Consider the following 17808-nt stretch of genomic DNA (forward strand, 5'->3'; position numbering starts at 1 on the left):
AGAGTATTTATTTGTCTAAAATCTGTTTGCCCATTAAATTATAATAGTCGCATAATAATCAGCTCCAATTTATTATATTACATCTGCAATCTTGTAATTTACAGCTTGGTGCGTTCAGTCCTTGGCACTTTGACTTTTCTTTGGGATGTTACATTTTGTTAATGACCTTTTGCCATTGGTTAGAGGATATGGTCACTACATCATTAAACAGGTTCTATCATTACCGGCAAGCATGCAATTTAGTGAATTAAAATGTCATATCACCTTGTCTCACCTGTTCCTCTTGTGCCAGTTCATTTCTCACTCTCTCTCTCTCTCCCCCACCCTCTCTCTGCCTGCCAGTGGAGACAAAGTGGCCATTTCTCACACCAAGCCATTAATGTGCTTTGATTGAAATTCAGCATCTTGCTTTTAATCTCCAAAGTGATGTGGCAGCGACGCGTCATTATTGAGAATCTACCGCGTTGTCCTCCCATCTCTCACCCCGGCCGTCCCAGCCGCCACTCTCCTCTCCAACTTAATGTGCCAAGAAAAAGCGAGACAAAACTGTGATTAATGCCAAGTCACTCTGCCTGCTGTCCTGCTCTGAGAAGGGCCAATGTCACTGCCCACTCACCTGCTCACAAAGGGTACAAAAAAGAAAAGAAACAAGAAAAAGAAAAGATGGAGACAAGGACAGAACAAAAGTCTGTTGTTGCAGTGAGATCAGTCATCGGCCTCAGTTTCAGTGCTCATTGGGCGTGTGTATTAAGACATGGCGTATCCGTGTCGCAGATCATCACCATATCTGTCTCCTTTGTGTTCCCTCGTTTCCATGATTTCTGTGCTTTTACCCTGAGCTTCAAATTCTCAAAAAAAAGGGTGTCACGAGGGGAGATTAAAACAATCAGCCAATCTTAATGGCAAGAGTCTATGTCAAACAGGGTGGTGTTGCCCCACAGCCATTCATATCCACTTTTGTGTTGTCTTGTAATTGTTGTTGTATTGTTAAAATTCTGAGGACCAACAAGAAAAATACTGAAATGGCCACAATGTAAGGGTGTTATTCAATGATTCAATGGTGAAAAGATGTCGGCAGTGCAGTATGACCTTCTATACTCCTTTTCAATACCATGCACCCCCAGCACACACACACACACACAAACACACATAATTGTCTGTGTGTTTGTGAGTGAGGGAGTCTGAAGACGGTGTCTCACTGGCCTTGAGAGGGAGCGCGATAGAAAAAGAAAGAGGACATCCTTTTCCTCTATAGTTCCCTCGAGCAGAATCTCTGCGTCTGGTCTGTACTGAGTACAGAACACAGCAGGCGGTTGCAGTTTACTGGTATGGTGGAGGTTATTGTTCCAGCCAAAGGTCAAGCATGGCACAGACTATCAGACCCATTATTGAGGTAAATACTTATATTTCAGGGCTTTTTTGCCACACTGGGTCCAGTTAATATGTGGAATTTTCTCAGCAAATGGGCCTCATAAAAGCAGTTATGTCACATTATGTTACACATTATGTAACAATGCCCTGCTATTGGAGAGAGAGAGAGAGAGAGAGTTATATATGATGTCTAATTTTCCTATATTTATTTATGAAAGAGATTTGGTCTTTGTCACTCCTTAATGTGATTGTTGTTCGAGTCCACCCCGATCCCTGACCTGTTTATTTTCTTTTTTGTTAAGATTTTGCCCCGCCCTTTACTGACTTTTATTTTGTACAAAATCTATATATTAAGAATATTGTATAATAGTTTCTAAAATCTCAAAAAGAATATCAGTTTTGTTGTCTATTTCTTTTTTAAGAGAATGTATCTCATCATCTGGTGACTGTTAAATAAATGAAATCAAAAGAAAGAAAGAGTCTGACTCCATTGTCGCATGTGTGGGACAATGACCACGAATAATGATTCCTATTTTGTGATTCTTAATGAAAACACAACAAAGTGACCTTTTCTGGAGTGGATTTTGTCTGAGCTCACTTGTGCTCGTCAAACCCGGGGCTTCTCTCATGGTGCTCGCACACAATAGCGATGAGATGAATGAATGTGCGCGGCCCGTTAATTAATTTCTTCATTGTGTGTTTTTTTTTTTTCAAAACTCCTTTCACACATCCAGGCAGCCCCCGCAGTTGTGTGACACCAAGTTGCTGTGTGGGAGTCAAAAAGGAGTGGGCTGTATGAATTTTTTATTTCTTTTTCTTAAGACCAAGGAAAAAGAAGGGATGGAAATGGACCTTCACATATGTCGAGAAGCATCACTTGTGCAACAGACTGCATGAGGAAGAGAGAGAGGAATGGCGTGAGCGTGAGATCCAGAGAGATTTGGATAGACAGACAATAAAGGGAGGCAACCAGACAGCCAGACACAGTTGGCGGGATCGGAGAAAATAGGTGTGTACACACACACACACACATATATAGATATGTGTGTGTGTCAGTCATAAGGCTTGTTATGGCTCATGAAGCAGTATAGGTTGGCCACAGCTGTCCCGGTCCCATTGGAGGCGTTTTCACAGGAGGAGTGTGCAGCACTACGGCGCCATACTGCCAGGCCCCAGGGGAGCCTCCGCCTCTACACTCACGTACACACACACACACACACATATATTTGAAAATACCACAGATTCACACATTTGCACAAAAGAAGCACACGCGGCGCAGTTATGAAACGGCGTGCGCTCGACACGCAGGCTCAAACAGACATTTCTCACTTAGATGTACAGTTTTAATTGACTCCACTTGACAACTCCTCTCTGCTGGGGAACAAGTGAGAAGTATAGAGGGAGATATAGGAGCGGAGAGGGAGAGCCAGCCAGGGTGTCTTTAAAGCTAAAGATGCTCAACACAAAAACACACCATGAAAAGGTGTTTTTTTTTTTTTTTGGTTTGCGGGGAGGATATTAGAGCTGTTGCTTTTCCAAAAAATCAAGTTTAAATGAATATTACGTTACACATTGATTTTCTCCCTGCCACACCAGCAAATTAATAACAGATCAGTCCAAAGTTAAAATGTACGTCTATTGTAAGAACAAGAAACTAACATGTTATAACATGAAATGTGTATTGTTTTAAAGCCAAACTATGCAGGATTGTTACCCTAATTTAACAGCTTCGGAGTCATTGTGATGGTTAAATGGTTGTTACCTTCTGTTAGTGGAAAACCAGCCATGCGAGATCAGGGCCGCTGACCCGTAGACCTCCGAATCAGGAGGTTTGCGAAGTCTGGGTCTCGCGAGAAACATGAATTGCTTCATGGCACTACACACACACACACACACACATGCCTTAGCCAGGAAACAGGTATGAGATAAAGGTAGTGATAGTGTTATTTTAGACGTTCACCTTGGCAGAGCTGGCAAAAGAGAAGCAGAGAAAACCGTTGTCAGAGCTAATGACGAGGGAAGTTAGGAGGAATGTGAGTGGTGAGTTTTTACAACAGTGAAGATAGAGCAGTAGAGAATGGATGAATGTTTGTGGTGCTGTCGTAAAAAAAAGTTATTTACTGGGAAACTGTTGAGGGAGCTCTGTAGATTTAAAGGCAAACAAGTGATCCGACTGTTTCGCTTCAAAAATGAACATTATCACATGCTACTAATCGGTTTATATTGCTGATGGGACATTATCTATTTAATAATATTATTACTATTTATGAATCTCACCATTATTCACATATGGTTGAACACTTGTTTAGCTGCTCATCTGTGACGCCTCTGTGACACAACATAACATCACTGGGCCAAGCTGTGCTTACAGCGTCCTCTAGTGGACCACAAAGTAATTGCTTCAGGCAGCCCAGATGCACTTCTAGGCTGTATATTTTCAACTTGAACAGGATTTCAAGGTTACAAGTCTGGCGCCCTCTGCTCAAATGAGAGATATCTGTGTTTTGAATAAAGACTGACAGTCTTGGAGGTTACTGGAACACGGCTGAGCTCAAACATGACTCAGTGAGCCTCGTGATTTTACAATTAGACCAAACTGAGGACCTGTAACTGAGACCGAGAGCCTGGCACACGGCCAAAGTCTTACTTTTCACTGCCTATCTCCTGAGAAAGATGGAGGTTGAGGTAGACAGAGAGGCAGTCCAGTCCAGGTGCTGTGCCTCAGGGAGGGTCTGCTCCTCTGTTACTCATTATCAGAGAGAGAGAGAGAGAGAGAGAGAGAGGCTGTGGTACTGTGTCATTATTCATTCGCTCAAGCATCTGGGAGGAAGTCTTTCCTTACTTGGCCCAGCGATATTGTTGTCGAGACCGCCCTTGGAGCTAAAGGCTGGCTGGGGACACTGCTAACTGCTAACAGACAGACCCACCCAGGCAAGGCTCCAGGGTGCAGATGTCCTTGAGTGCTTATGAGGATTCAGCACTTCTGGCTCTCCAGCCGAGCTGCGCAGTGGAAAAACCGCCATATCTCCAAGACTCACTTGTTTGGTAACACTTTAGATTAGGGAACACATATTCACCAGTAACTAGATGCTTACTAACATGCATATAAGTAGCATACCAGACCTTTATTTGTAATTATTAAGCACGTATTAACACCTTAATCAGGAAAAATCTTAATTCATGTCGTAATAGAGGTAGAATAAGGTTACGTATAATAAGGTGTTAATACATGCTTTATAATTACGAATAAAGGGCATGAATATGTGAATATGTGTTCCCTAATCTAAAGTGTTACCACTTGTTCATATAGAAGTGAATAATCCTTCGACATGGAAGGCTGACGTTGAAAACAATGCCTCCAGAATAAGCACACATACTTTCTCACCCACATCAGCCACTCACAAACATGTTTCAACAGGCGCCGTCTAACTTAATTAGAATTTGACGTATCACAACATAATTGTAAATATATCTGAGAATAAAAGCCAGCCAATAATAATCTACAGAAAGTACAAAAAAGCTAGGTTCATTTGGAATTAAATATGATCATTGCATTGAAATGTAACAAAGACACCACAGACATCTGGCCTTTCACGAGACTATTAGACTGAGAAGATTTACACTGATGAAAGAACACATACTTTAAGCTTAACAATTATTGACTATTTAATACAAGTTTTAAAGCTGTAGGGTGTAACTTTTCAATATAAACAAATGTGTGTTACATAGAAACCATTGCCAAATAATAATAATATCACACAATGCTAATTCAGCCTGTGTTTCTCAGGATAACAGTGTTTTTGTTCATGTCTGTGGAGACACAAAATGATGAGTTTTACAGAAGACTAACAGCTACGCTAGTCAAGCAGGATGGCAGCGAAAGAAAGAAAATGGTTAGCGAGCACTGTGATGTATTGACGCATTGAGTTTGCTATTTTTCATTGACGTTGACCACAAGCATCGTGCTTTTATCTGCTGCTAAGTATGAACATACATTTCTTTTGTCAAGAGACATAAACACCTCATATACAGGATCACAGGTTTCCTAAAAATCATTCAGTAACAGAAGGACGTATAGTATGTCAGAGATTAGGATTATGTGATTTTGATTCCATCCCAATGTACAATATAATCAATTTTCCACTCTTAAAAACCCATGTACATTTTACATTCACTGACTTTGCAATAGATTAGGTTTTTATTGGCTGTGACCAGCATCAATGCAAGCATGAGACCAAGGAGAAGTATCTACTACTTTACTGTACGCACTTTTCCAAGTGACATTATGATGCACACTGTTAAAGCAATGAGTTTTTGAAGACATTAAGTTTTTCCGTGTTTCCCCACGATGCCTTCTTCTGTTGTGCGTTGCACTCGTCCTTCACCATGCTGCTTGTTTAACTGAACACTACAGTAGGTTTACAAAAAAAAAAAACAAACCTGAGTTTTTTCTGAGTTTGGAAATAGGCGGAGAGGACATTATTGCACACCTGCAGTACCCTGACATCTTCAACTTCCTGATTAACTTCCCTTCATCTTCATCTCCAGAGTCACTGAAAGTTTAGAAGAGACGAGACGGAAACAACACTCAACTCTGGAGTCTAACGGCTAAAGATAGCATCGTCACTGGAAGGGTAAGTGTAGCATTAGCATAATGTAGCATAGTTTTACCATTAAGTGTAATGTAAATATGTGTTGCATGACCATTGCTGTGCAGACTGGCTATGGGTAAATCTAGTCTGAGTCCATGATTTACCAAAGCCATGTTGTCATTGAGTGGTACGGTACGTCATTTTTTGGCATTTCCATTAGGAACCAACAAGCTTGAAGAGTCAAACAGCCACAAATCGAGCAGGAAAGGAGCTGCTGGATTTCCTCCATTGTATTGCTGTCTGTGTTGTGTTCCATTCTGTCGTTCGTTGTCATTGCACCAGTCCGATGTCGTGTTACATATCACGCTGACATGGCCACACCACATCCACCAAGTAAAGCTACTGTTCTACGTCGTCGAAACAAGCAAGCAAGCCTGACCCAGGACTTTCCAGTTCCAAACCGTACTGTACTCTACAAAACTGTGCCATGATGGAAACACAGAACACGAGTTTATAAATCTGTGGCTTTGTGTTTGTTCCCATCTCTCTGTCTTCATCTGAGGCACCTCCACCATCTCTCTGGATCTGTGTGGATCCGCTAAATCTCCCTTTAGCCTGTCTCTGACCGCTTTGGTACCACCATGTTCACTTTTGTGATGAAAACAGACGGTCAAAAGGCGTTGTTTCCTGCCAGAGGACCTTGGTTGCTCAACTGTTTTTGGTGTAATATGGAAGGGATTTTCTTCCAGGTCTCAGTTTTCTTATTTTTTTTTGGTGTCAAAACAGCAACAACACCAAGACCAGAGTCAAAGAAGAGGCGTTAACATGGTAAACAATGTCCTCAGTGTTGAGCCGAGGCACAATGTTGCTGTTAGGGGAACTAGATCTGAGGATTTTCCACTGAAAGCAGTGTTAAAAGCTGTGGGTCTCCTGCAAGAGTAAAAGCGTGTTAAAGACAGTCCTCATACCAAATGAGAACTGTTAGTTGCACACTTTATAAAAATGTCAGTGTAATTTATTCTGGTGGCTACATTTAGCTTTAAAGCGCTATAACTTAAACCACATCAGTCACGATGGTTTGAAATTTCCCCATACTGTCGTAAACAAACTCTAACAGCATCAGCAAAACATTAATAATTAGAATTCGGCTTTCATCCAGTGATTGTCCCTGTATTAAAGCACCCGTCAATCAGTTCACTGATCATTTTTCATCTTGGGTTTTTGGTTGTAAAGACAGACACTCTTTGCTTAATTATTGTATATAAAAATAAATTAGCATAGCTCATAAACCACCTCCTAAACCATCTCCCACACAACTTAACTGTGCATTTTCAATTATGGTTTATTACGTATTTTCTGAAACAAAATTACACACTTGCAGAGATTACATGCATATCCTCCTCATACAGTTTTAAGTGTGTGTGTGGCCCTTTTGGCGTTTTAAGGAAATTAAACGTGATGATAATCATTTTCATGTGGTTATGTTTAGGTGCAAAAACTGCAGCTGCCGTGCAGGAGGAAAAGAAGAAGACAACAGTGAAGGTTCATGGATGTTGTGAAGGAGGACATGAGGACAGCTGGTGGAACAGAGGAGGACACAGAGGAGAAGCCGGAAGAAGAAGATTTCATGTGGCCCAACACTTTATCATCAAGTCAAGAGTTATTTCTGTACGTTTTTTAATGCAATGATTCATTTTACACAATAAACACATTTTTATGTTGAACTATATATTGTTTCATATCAATACAGACACCAAATGATTTGCTTTTCCCAAAAACTTGCTTCACGGGCTCACTTCTGACCACACTACATGCTCAGTGGCCCCCAGGTCATTTGAGTTTGAGAGGCCCGGTTTAGGTGCAAAAACACCAGGTTATAGGGTTAGAAAACAATGGTGTTTGCATTTTAAAGTGAGTATGAACTTATACAAACATACTATATTTATAACGCACTTTTCTTACACACAAAATGCAACACAAAAAAAAGCACCCACCCCACTCGATGTCACAGTTACACACCTTGACTAACACAACTAAGACAAAGGAGCTGAGGAAACGCTGTCTCACCTGTCTGCAGATGAGCAAGCACAGTTAAAAAAACATGAAATAAAAGATCTAAAAAAATGATAAAATCAATCCATAAGTAAAAGACAGATAAAGAAAATAAATAAATAAGTAAATAAGCAGATAAATGAAGACCCATAAGACCTTAAAAAACATTTTAAAATCAATTCTGAAGCACAGACAGAGCCAGTGCAGGGATTTCAGTATTGCTCGTCATACTTATGGGTCTTTTATATTTAATTTTTGCCAATAAATCCTCGTAAATGTACACACTGGAGCTTTAAAGGATTTTTCTACAAAAAAAAATGTATTTTACATAAAATCCTCTCATCTCTCTAAATATAAAACAGATTACATGATCAAGTCGAGGATCCCTTGGGTTTCATAGCTACAGAGTTTTTTTTTTTTCCTGATTAAAAGAAGAAAAAAAAAGAACGACAAGGAAAATCCTGCTATTGCTCTCCTTCGCATGTAATTAAACCAATCACTGACCTTAATGACTCCAAACCCTCCTCATCACCACCACCATCACCCTCCCACCTCCTCGCTCAGCCTTGTCCCTGTTTCACCTTCTTCCGGTGCAGACACACAAGACAGATGTAATCAGATCTCTTCTCCTTCCCTCCACTACTGATCCACTCATCAAGAGTGTGAGACAAGGAGGGCTGTGTGTGTGTGTGTGTGTGTGTGTGTGACCTAAAGCGATGATGACACAATTAATGTCAAATTAATGCTCCTCCTGAGCACCGACATCACCTCACCTCCCTCTTGTCCTCCTCCCCACCCTCACCTTCCTATCTCTGTCTTACCTTCTTTATTTCCTCCTTACACACATCCACCTCCCTCCTCTCCCTCCTCTCCCTAATCTCACACATGGGGGAACTCGTCGCTGTGCAACAACTATAGCTTAGCTCACTTGCACGCAGAGTACGGTTTGGAGTGCTAATAGGGGCTGGGGGTTGGGTGGAGAGGGGAAACAGAGCGGGAGCCTGATTGGTGTCTCTAATTATGGCTTGATACTAAAGAGTAATTAATGAGTTTGTGGCTGATGGCAGCAGCTTTGGAGCGTCAGACTCGATCGCAGGAGATAAGAGCTGTTTGTGCCGAGGCCGTGCGAGATCCCGTGGGACAGATGCATACGGAGGCGCACACGCACATAAATTACTCTAAATGTGCTTACTATCATGAACAGTTTCATGAGGTACTCCGTCGAGGTGAATCCAGGTAAAATTATCTGTCTCATGGTTTCCTTCATTAAAAGTATTCGTCACAAAGGAGGAGACGGAGGTAGTTGTTTTCCATACACTTGTTTTTGTGCACGGGCTCAATGTGCAGACAGAGGAAAAACATAAAATTAAAAACAACATATATATATCTCAAGCAATCCGGTCACAACTTTTAAACACATTTGGTGTAACACCCTCTGCGGCAGTGGTTTTAAAGGGATAGTTTAAGTTTCACAAGAGTTGGTTGTTTCCTGCACTGAAATCCATAGACAAAATCAATGATTTTACATCACAACACAATATGACTGCTTTCATTAGCAAGCTCAAATATGTGACTGTGTGACTTTGGTGTTTAACCTTAGTGACGTGAGGCATCAGCAGAACTGCAGCTTCTGTGTCTGTGGCTATAAAAGACCGTTGTTTTTATGGTGCAGGAAAGTGAGCAGTTTACAAACTTCAGTTTCCAGTCTGACACCAACATATTCTGAAGATTTCACAAACTTAGGCAGATATGGATTTCCTTAGGTGAGCCTTATCTTTTGTTAATTGGCTTTTTTCCTTTTTCCTCATGTCATGTCCAATGGCACCCTTTTTAAATACATCCTCTTGTCATAATTTGCTGCCTGATGGTCTAGATGGTCTTGGATTCTGTGTTGAAACACACTGGCACTACACCACGGATCCACCCAGAGAACCTTTAATGGCACTTGACTGGAGGATTAGCCACACCAGGTGTTCGACATGGAATTATAATATAACATTTGCATACGAGTCGTGGAATACGCTCATACTTTGCATGTTCGGTCGATGAACTCTAAATCTGGTCTCTACAACTGGGCAGAAAACCATCTTCCATATGAGGTCTAAAGAGACCAGATTAATAATCTTTGTTGTGAATTTGATGATTTTGTTTTTGTCGTGTAAAATGAAAAAGATTTACGCACTACTTCTCGTATAGTTTTTGAATGTGAGCACATTTTTTCACAAAAGCAGGGGAGTGGCAAAGCAGATGATTGCCTGGGGCCCCAAGCTAAGAGGTGGCCCCCGGAAACAGCTGATTACGTCAGTTTTGTGATGGTTGTGTACAGGAGACTGTGATAATGTCGTTACTGGAAACCTAACTACGCCCAATGTCATTAGCCTCCCTTGCTCCGGTTTGATGTGGGGCCCCTTTGCCTGGGCTCCCCAAAGTCTCTTGAAAAGCCACTGGACTGGTCAGATTTCCTTTAGGTTAATTTCCTTAATTGAAGCATTGATCACATGGAAATGGATATGATTTACTCATCGGATGCTTCTTCAAGTTTCCCAGCAGATGAGGGGAACTGATCATTTACCAAAACTAATTGAAAGCACTCAGATTGTGCGAACCATCCAACCATAGCTAGACGAAGGTTTTTCTACGCAGGCGTGGAACCATGGATCGTCTGTAACCAAAGCAAAACTGACCACAGTATCAGAAGATCAAAAACATCAAGCTTCGTTTCCCGAGAGAGAGAGAAATAAAATTTTATTGCAGCTCCAAAATTTGCTAAATAAAGACTGCAAACACCAATCGAGAAACATACTGCCAAAAGAAGGCAGTGTTGTTGTTGTGGTCTCAGAGGATGACTGGCAGTTTCTAAACCGCTTCTCAGTGGGAGAAACAACGCCAAACTCTTAGGGTGGGCTGTGAAATACCAGCAGATCACAGTGGGTGGAATACCAGCAGATCACAGTGGGTGGCTGAAAAAGTCCCATTTATTGATGAATCTGACTTTGAGATTCATGGCTTAAACAAGAGGGTGATGTGAGGAGACAAAGAGTGGTGCCGCTATGTATCAAACTGACAGTAAAATGTGGTGGTGGGAATATTTAAGGGTGGAGTGTTTTTGCCGCCTCTGGAGTTGAATCCTTGCACTTAATCCATGACAACCTGAAGAAAAACTACCACACACGGACCGCGTCTCAACTGTCTGCCACAGGATGCAATCTACATGGTTTAAAGGCTTACTGCTTGCTCTTCAATTAAGATAAAGCCTGGTACCTTTATTTAAAAGTGTATTCTTTTTTTTTCTCAATTGTTGGCCGGCATTTCTTCCCTTTAGAGCATCCATCTCCAGCATGTAATGAATGCTGGTAAAGGCTGCATTGGGAAGGATCTACCTGCTGGATCCTTTGTTGTACAAGGAAGGAAGGACACATTTGTCTGAGCTGCGTGCTAAATGGGAGAGTTGAGTCACTGCACTGAGGACACGCCCCCTGAATTGCACACACTATGCTACCTCAACAAAACATTACGTTTTCAGGAGTCTGATGGCACAGAGGAAGAAACTGCACATGGTGGTAAACGGTGGCAATGCCACAGAGGATTGGGGACATTAACGTCTGTAAAACAAAAGGAAAACACAGCTTCTTTAACAATCAGAGGTAGGTACAGTTAAAAGTGACATTTACAGGGTGTATTCAATAAAAACTATCAACATTTTAAAGGTGACATCGAATGCTTGTATCACACATATATGTTAGTTATGGAGGTCTACTTACATATATTAACTTGTTTTCATGGTTAAAAACCTCCTAATCACTGCAAACGAGCCGATCAAAATATCTCCTCACTGACGCTCTCGTCAGCCGCGCTGTTTAAGACCAAAACCACACCCCCAGGATGTGGACTGTGTTGTGATTGGCCAGCCAACGAGAGCTTTCCCACTGTCCTGTGATTGGCCAGGTACCTGGAAGTGACGTAATAGATAGGCCAGCTCTCAGATACACAGCTCCCCCTCTGGCACGGTGGATGCTCTGCATCTCAGCAGCTACGACGAGAGTAGTTCTTCTTCTTCTGCGGTTGAATGTACGCAAGCTGATGTGCCCGGACTAGTGCCCGCACCAGGAGGCGCTACGGTGGTGAGAGGAGTGGTGAGGTTTTCTGATCCGCTTCGCAGAGCCCAAGAAAACAATACAACACTATTTTCTCAGCAGTGGCTGAACTGTTTGTTCTGAAACTTTAGGGTACCATAAACGAGGTAATGACGCAGATACACACACAAACGCTGCATTAATTGGAGCTTCCGGTCTATGTCGCCTTTAAAAAGATGTAAAATCTAAAAGCTTCAGACCACAGTCTGATCATATGCAGTGCTCCAGGCCTTCTTTTCTTGAGGGGGCTGCTGCTACAAATGGTAAATGGTCTATATTTATAGCGCTTTTCTAGTCTTGATGACTCAAAGCTGATTGCCATGCACTCATACAGCACATCTATGTGCAGCACATTTTCTATCACACAGCTTTGATTCTGATCTGGCCCTTCCAACAACTGAGGGTGCTTCCGATTTTAGGCTGATTTGAACAATATGTGGCCAAATTATCCTGTGGCATGAGGGGTTAACAGGCGTAATTAATAACTTCATTAGACTCTTCAGAGTCTTCCTGATTCAAATCGTAAGTAATTAAACATGTTTGTTAGAACTAAACAGAAACAAATGTGTACTTTTGTTGATGACTTCCACAGATTCTCAGCTCAAAACATCACACATACAACAACAGTCCACTTTGTTTTTTAGAAAATAGTAAGTTTTCCTTTACCTTGTTGACCAGTATCGGCGTGTATCTTGCGGCTGAAGTTAGGCAGGGGCGTGCCTTATCAGCTGATGTTACGGAGGCGGGATCTTCCTGTCAGATTTGACGGGTCGATCCCCCCAGGACGGCACTCCCTCATTCCGGTTCATTGTCCTGTGCACACGTCCTCCTTGATCCACCGTTGGTATCGGTATCGTTCTGGGTGGGACAGCAGGAAGCGTGATCCACCCATCGAATCTGACAGGAAGATCCCGCCTCCGTAACATCAGCTGATAAGGCACATCCCCACTTCACATCAGGCGGAAGATACACGCCGAAACTTGTTAACAAGGTAAAGGAAAACTTTCTATTGTCTAAAAATCTTTCACAATATACCAACAGTCCACCTTCATGTCTGTTTATATTCTGAAGTCGTGTTGAATCACATAAGTGTCGTTGAGATCCCAAGAAGATTCCCTGAAACTATCTGATTGAACTCCAAGTGTGTGGTCCTGCGTCTTGACTGGATCGTCTAGTCTCATGATTAAAACACCACAGACACAGTGAACTCTGTAAGTGATTTTTAAAGTCAAGTCAGATTTGAAAATCCTCTAGCATGGCTTTAACTGGAAGAGGAGCCATGACATCAGAACATCACACACAACAACACAATGCCCACACCTGGCCGCATGTCCACTGCCCACAGGATACTCACACCTATCAAGGACAATAGCGCCCCATCATCACCCAGTGTAGACACAGGATACCTGGGCTCTCATTGGTGTTGGTGGCAGGTAACGCTGCTATTGCTTTCCACTCCATTTGTTTCTGGCACTACATCACGTCATTTTCCACTGTGTCCAGTTCCCCGTACCTCATCCCCACCACGTCCTCACCGTGCCCTTTTATGCACCAAAGAGGCCACCATACAAACTGCCAAATACCTGCTGCGCATCAGTTAATCAGGTATGAGTGTGTGTAGTTCAGGGTCCTGCAGATAAAACAGGTTAAAACCTGATACCAATGAGAAGATACATAAACCCATAAAAGGAAATAAAACAGCACAGATTAAAAGCTAAAACACACACAACCATGAAAGTGACCCTGTGTCATCAACAGGTGGGTGAGATCTTTGATGATGCTGTGGGCAGTGTGTTTTTGACTGAAGGAAGTGAAGTCCTGATGATTTCTTTTTTTCTGAGGACTCGCAAACTCCAAACCACACAGAGATGTGGAGCAGGTCAGATTGTTAGTGATTTTCACTCCCTTGGTGCTACTGACCCACTCCACAGCAGTGTTTTTGAAGTGTGTGACCGGGCTTCTTTCTCCTGGAGACGACAATGAGCTACCGAAGGAACATATGAATGTCAGGGAATAAAGTTTGAAATGGGGATCAGACCAGCTTTTCTCCTTATATTCCTTTAAATCACTCTTAAACATATATTGTTTATAAATGTACTTTAAATTAGTCTCAATAAGCCAAATCATCTTATATCAGTGGCATTCTTACATAGTTATTCTTCATAATTATGTATTAATTTCTATTTATACTATACTTTTCTATATGGACTCATTTTGATTGATTAATTGTTTAAATTGATTTTAATCATTTGAATCTTGCACAGATATATGTAACCATGTTAGGAGTTTTATTATTATCATCATTATAATTGTTATTATTTTTATCATGAAACTTGGTGATTCACTTGTTAATATAAGTTAAACTACACTTGCTAAGATAAGTTAAACTACACTTGTTAATATAAGTTAAACTACACTTGCTAAGATAAGTTAAACTACACTTGTTAATATAAGTTAAACTACACTTGCTAAGATAAGTTAAAAGATAAGTTAAACTACACTTGTTAATATAAGTTAAACTACACTTGCTAAGATAAGTAAACTACACTTGTTAATATAAGTTAAACTACACTTGCTAAGATAAGTTAAACTACACTTGTTAAGATAAGTTAAACTACACTTATTAATATACGTTAAACTACACTTGCTAAGATAAGTTAAACTACACTTGCTAAGATAAGTTAAACTTCACTTGCTAAGATAAGTTAAACTACACTTGTTAATATAAGTTGAACTACACTTGCTAAGATAAGTTAAACTACACTTGTTAAGATAAGTTAAACTACACTTGTTAATATAAGTTAAACTACACTTGCTAAGATAAGTTAAACTTCACTTGTTAAGATAAGTTAAACTACACTTGTTAATATAAGTTAAACTACACTTGCTAAGATAAGTTAAACTTCACTTGCTATGATCAGTTAAACTACACTTGCTAAGATAAGTTAAACTACACTCGTTAAGATAAGGAATAACTACAAGATATCTGACCAGCTTTGTTGTTTTCTAACATGCTGAAGCTGTTTTATTGTAGTGATGCTCGTTTAAATTAACGTCCCTACTGCAGGACAACAACGGAAAACTGTTGCAATAAATATCTAAAAAATAATAATAATAATAATAATCTAAACATCAGTAAATTGATAAATTGTGATTTGAGGTATTGGAGGTCTGATGCTGAAATTGAAAAATGAGGACGAGCACAAAGAGAAACTCACTGATGGAAGGACAGTGTGTGTGTGTGTGTGTGTGTGTGTGTGTGTGTGCGGGTGCATGTGTGCAGGTATTACTAATGTTGTGGGGACCTAAAACTGTTTACACAGTCACATTATGGGGACTTGTCTTCCTTGTGGGGACCAAGGAAGTGTTGTCCCCACAACGTAAATGACTACATTTTAAGGTGAAGATATGTTTAAGGTTAGGTTGAGGTTAGGGTTAGAGTCAGGGTTAGGATTAGGCCAGTAGTAATTGCGGTTAAGGTTAGAGTAAGTCTCCAGGAAATGAATGTAAGTCAATGCAATGTCCCCTCAAGTCGTGAATGTCCTACTGCGTGTGTGTGTGTCTGTGACTGACTGTGTGAGACTGAGCGAGAAGAAGCTTGAGAGAGGCAGCGTGCTGAGGAGTGTCTCTAAAATGGGCAGCAGTAGTGTAGGTAATGAGGCCTGCAGTCGAAAGCCCAGTGTGTGAGCACATTCTGTCTGTCTCTGTGTATGTGTGTGTGTGTGTGTGTATAAGCCTGACAGAAGGATATACAGACAGTAAATGTGTGTGTTTTGGTGTGACTGAGGTGAGTTACCCAGTGTGCAGTCTTGCTTGACCCTCAGTAATCTTGTCACCTGGAGCCAATGGACCTCAGAGAGGAGAGAGCAGGAGGGAGGGCGTGGGGATGAAACAGAGACAGTGAGGAAGAGTTTTCCGTTTGAAAAAAAAAAAGGTGGTGCCTCTTACTCAAGCGAAGAACTGGAGCAGACTTTCAGCATGGCTGCTAACAAGTGTTCTGCCTCTCTCATTCCATCCCTCACTCCCTTTGCTCGCTTTCATATCGTGTGTCTCTCTCTCGTTACTTTAGCCCCTCCAGATTAGCACTGACATGAAGCGAGCGTGTGTGCGCGCAGTGACCAGGCTGCCATACGAGATGCCTCCACAATAGCCTCTGATAATGACGGCCATGTAAAGAGACAAAAGGAGGCAGGGAACGAGGCCTCGAGTGATGGCGAGCTTCAGTCGTTCACTGAAGCTCGCCATCACACAGAGCCGAGCTGACAGCCGGTGTAATGCTGCAAATCTGAAGTTGGAAGTTGTTATTTCATGTGGTCCACCACTTACTATCAAGCTATAATGAGTTATTTCTGTGTGTTTTTTGAATGCAAAGATTCATTCTACATCATAAATAGATTTTTATTTTAAAACTATATCAATACAGACACTTTAGTTTTGTGAAATATCACCACGAATGTTGTTATTGTGATATTATAATAGAATATGGTGACATAAGGCCCCTGCTGCACATGGTATGTAACAGAACTATGTGTACAACTGATTTACTGTGAAACAAATACAAACTTGGGGTACGTGAGGTTGCTCCGAGTTTCCTGTTTTTTCCTCAGAAATTCGGAGTTCTGACTACAAATGGACAGCCTGCTGGAAAATGGGAAAATCCTTGATTGTTCATTTCCATCCACAGGTTGTGTGGATTACCTTTCAACCTTTTTTTGTCAAGCTTTTGAGAATAAAGTCACAATATTATGGGAATAAAGATGTAATCGTAATCATTTTCAAGCCAAATCTCAGGTGATCATCGACCACCTGTGACAAGATGAGGAACGCGGAGCATCTTGTGAAGTTATACTTTGGTTTGGGCTTCACAAATAAGCAAATCTTTTGGCACATGAGCTGCACATGAGCATCCCTGTCAGGGCTTTGAGAGGATTGTGTGAGAAACTGACTCCTCTGAGGAAAAATATCACACGGACTTAGAGGAAATCCTCCCATTTTTAGAGGAGGAAACGGCTGCAACGCTGCTGCTGGTTACATCTGCGCACTCTGCACAGAGGTTTTATAGTTTTAGCAAGAAACAATTAGATTGATAATTAAGATTTTGGATCCAGAAGGAGTGGAACTCCGCCGATCACTGCCTCTCCAACGTCGTCAGAGAGCCAAGGCTTTATGGCATATTGATTCTTATGATAAACTGAAGCCGAGTGATATTGCAATTAATTGTGGCATAGATGGAATTAGCCTTCACATCATGTGGATGTGATGAAAATGTTTGTCCTCAGGAGTGAGGGTTTCACAAAGCAACACAAACCTCAGTTCCCATCTGAAAAAGGCCGTCTAATGGCGAGGACGAACGTGGCGAGCATATTATTAAAGATATCGTTGACTTAAGCTGGCACAGGTTTTATTGGGTGAACCTTCTGTCACTTGCCGAGAATCCGTGTCCTTCTGTCCCCTTTGTGAACCATGTGTTCCGTGAGAGGGAGCGTCGGTGTCTCAGGCTGGTTCTTGGCGACAGCAGCGATGTGTCAGTGTCTCTACATTTTATTACGCAGACATGAGGTCGACGTCAATCATCACGCTCTTATTAAGAAAGCAAATATACAGGTTTTCCACAAACGTTACACCGCTCCTTCATAACCAAAGGGAATTGCAGTGAGTTA

Source organism: Solea senegalensis, linkage group LG9, assembly GCF_019176455.1.
Source record: "Solea senegalensis isolate Sse05_10M linkage group LG9, IFAPA_SoseM_1, whole genome shotgun sequence".
NCBI classification, from domain to species: domain Eukaryota; kingdom Metazoa; phylum Chordata; class Actinopteri; order Pleuronectiformes; family Soleidae; genus Solea; species Solea senegalensis.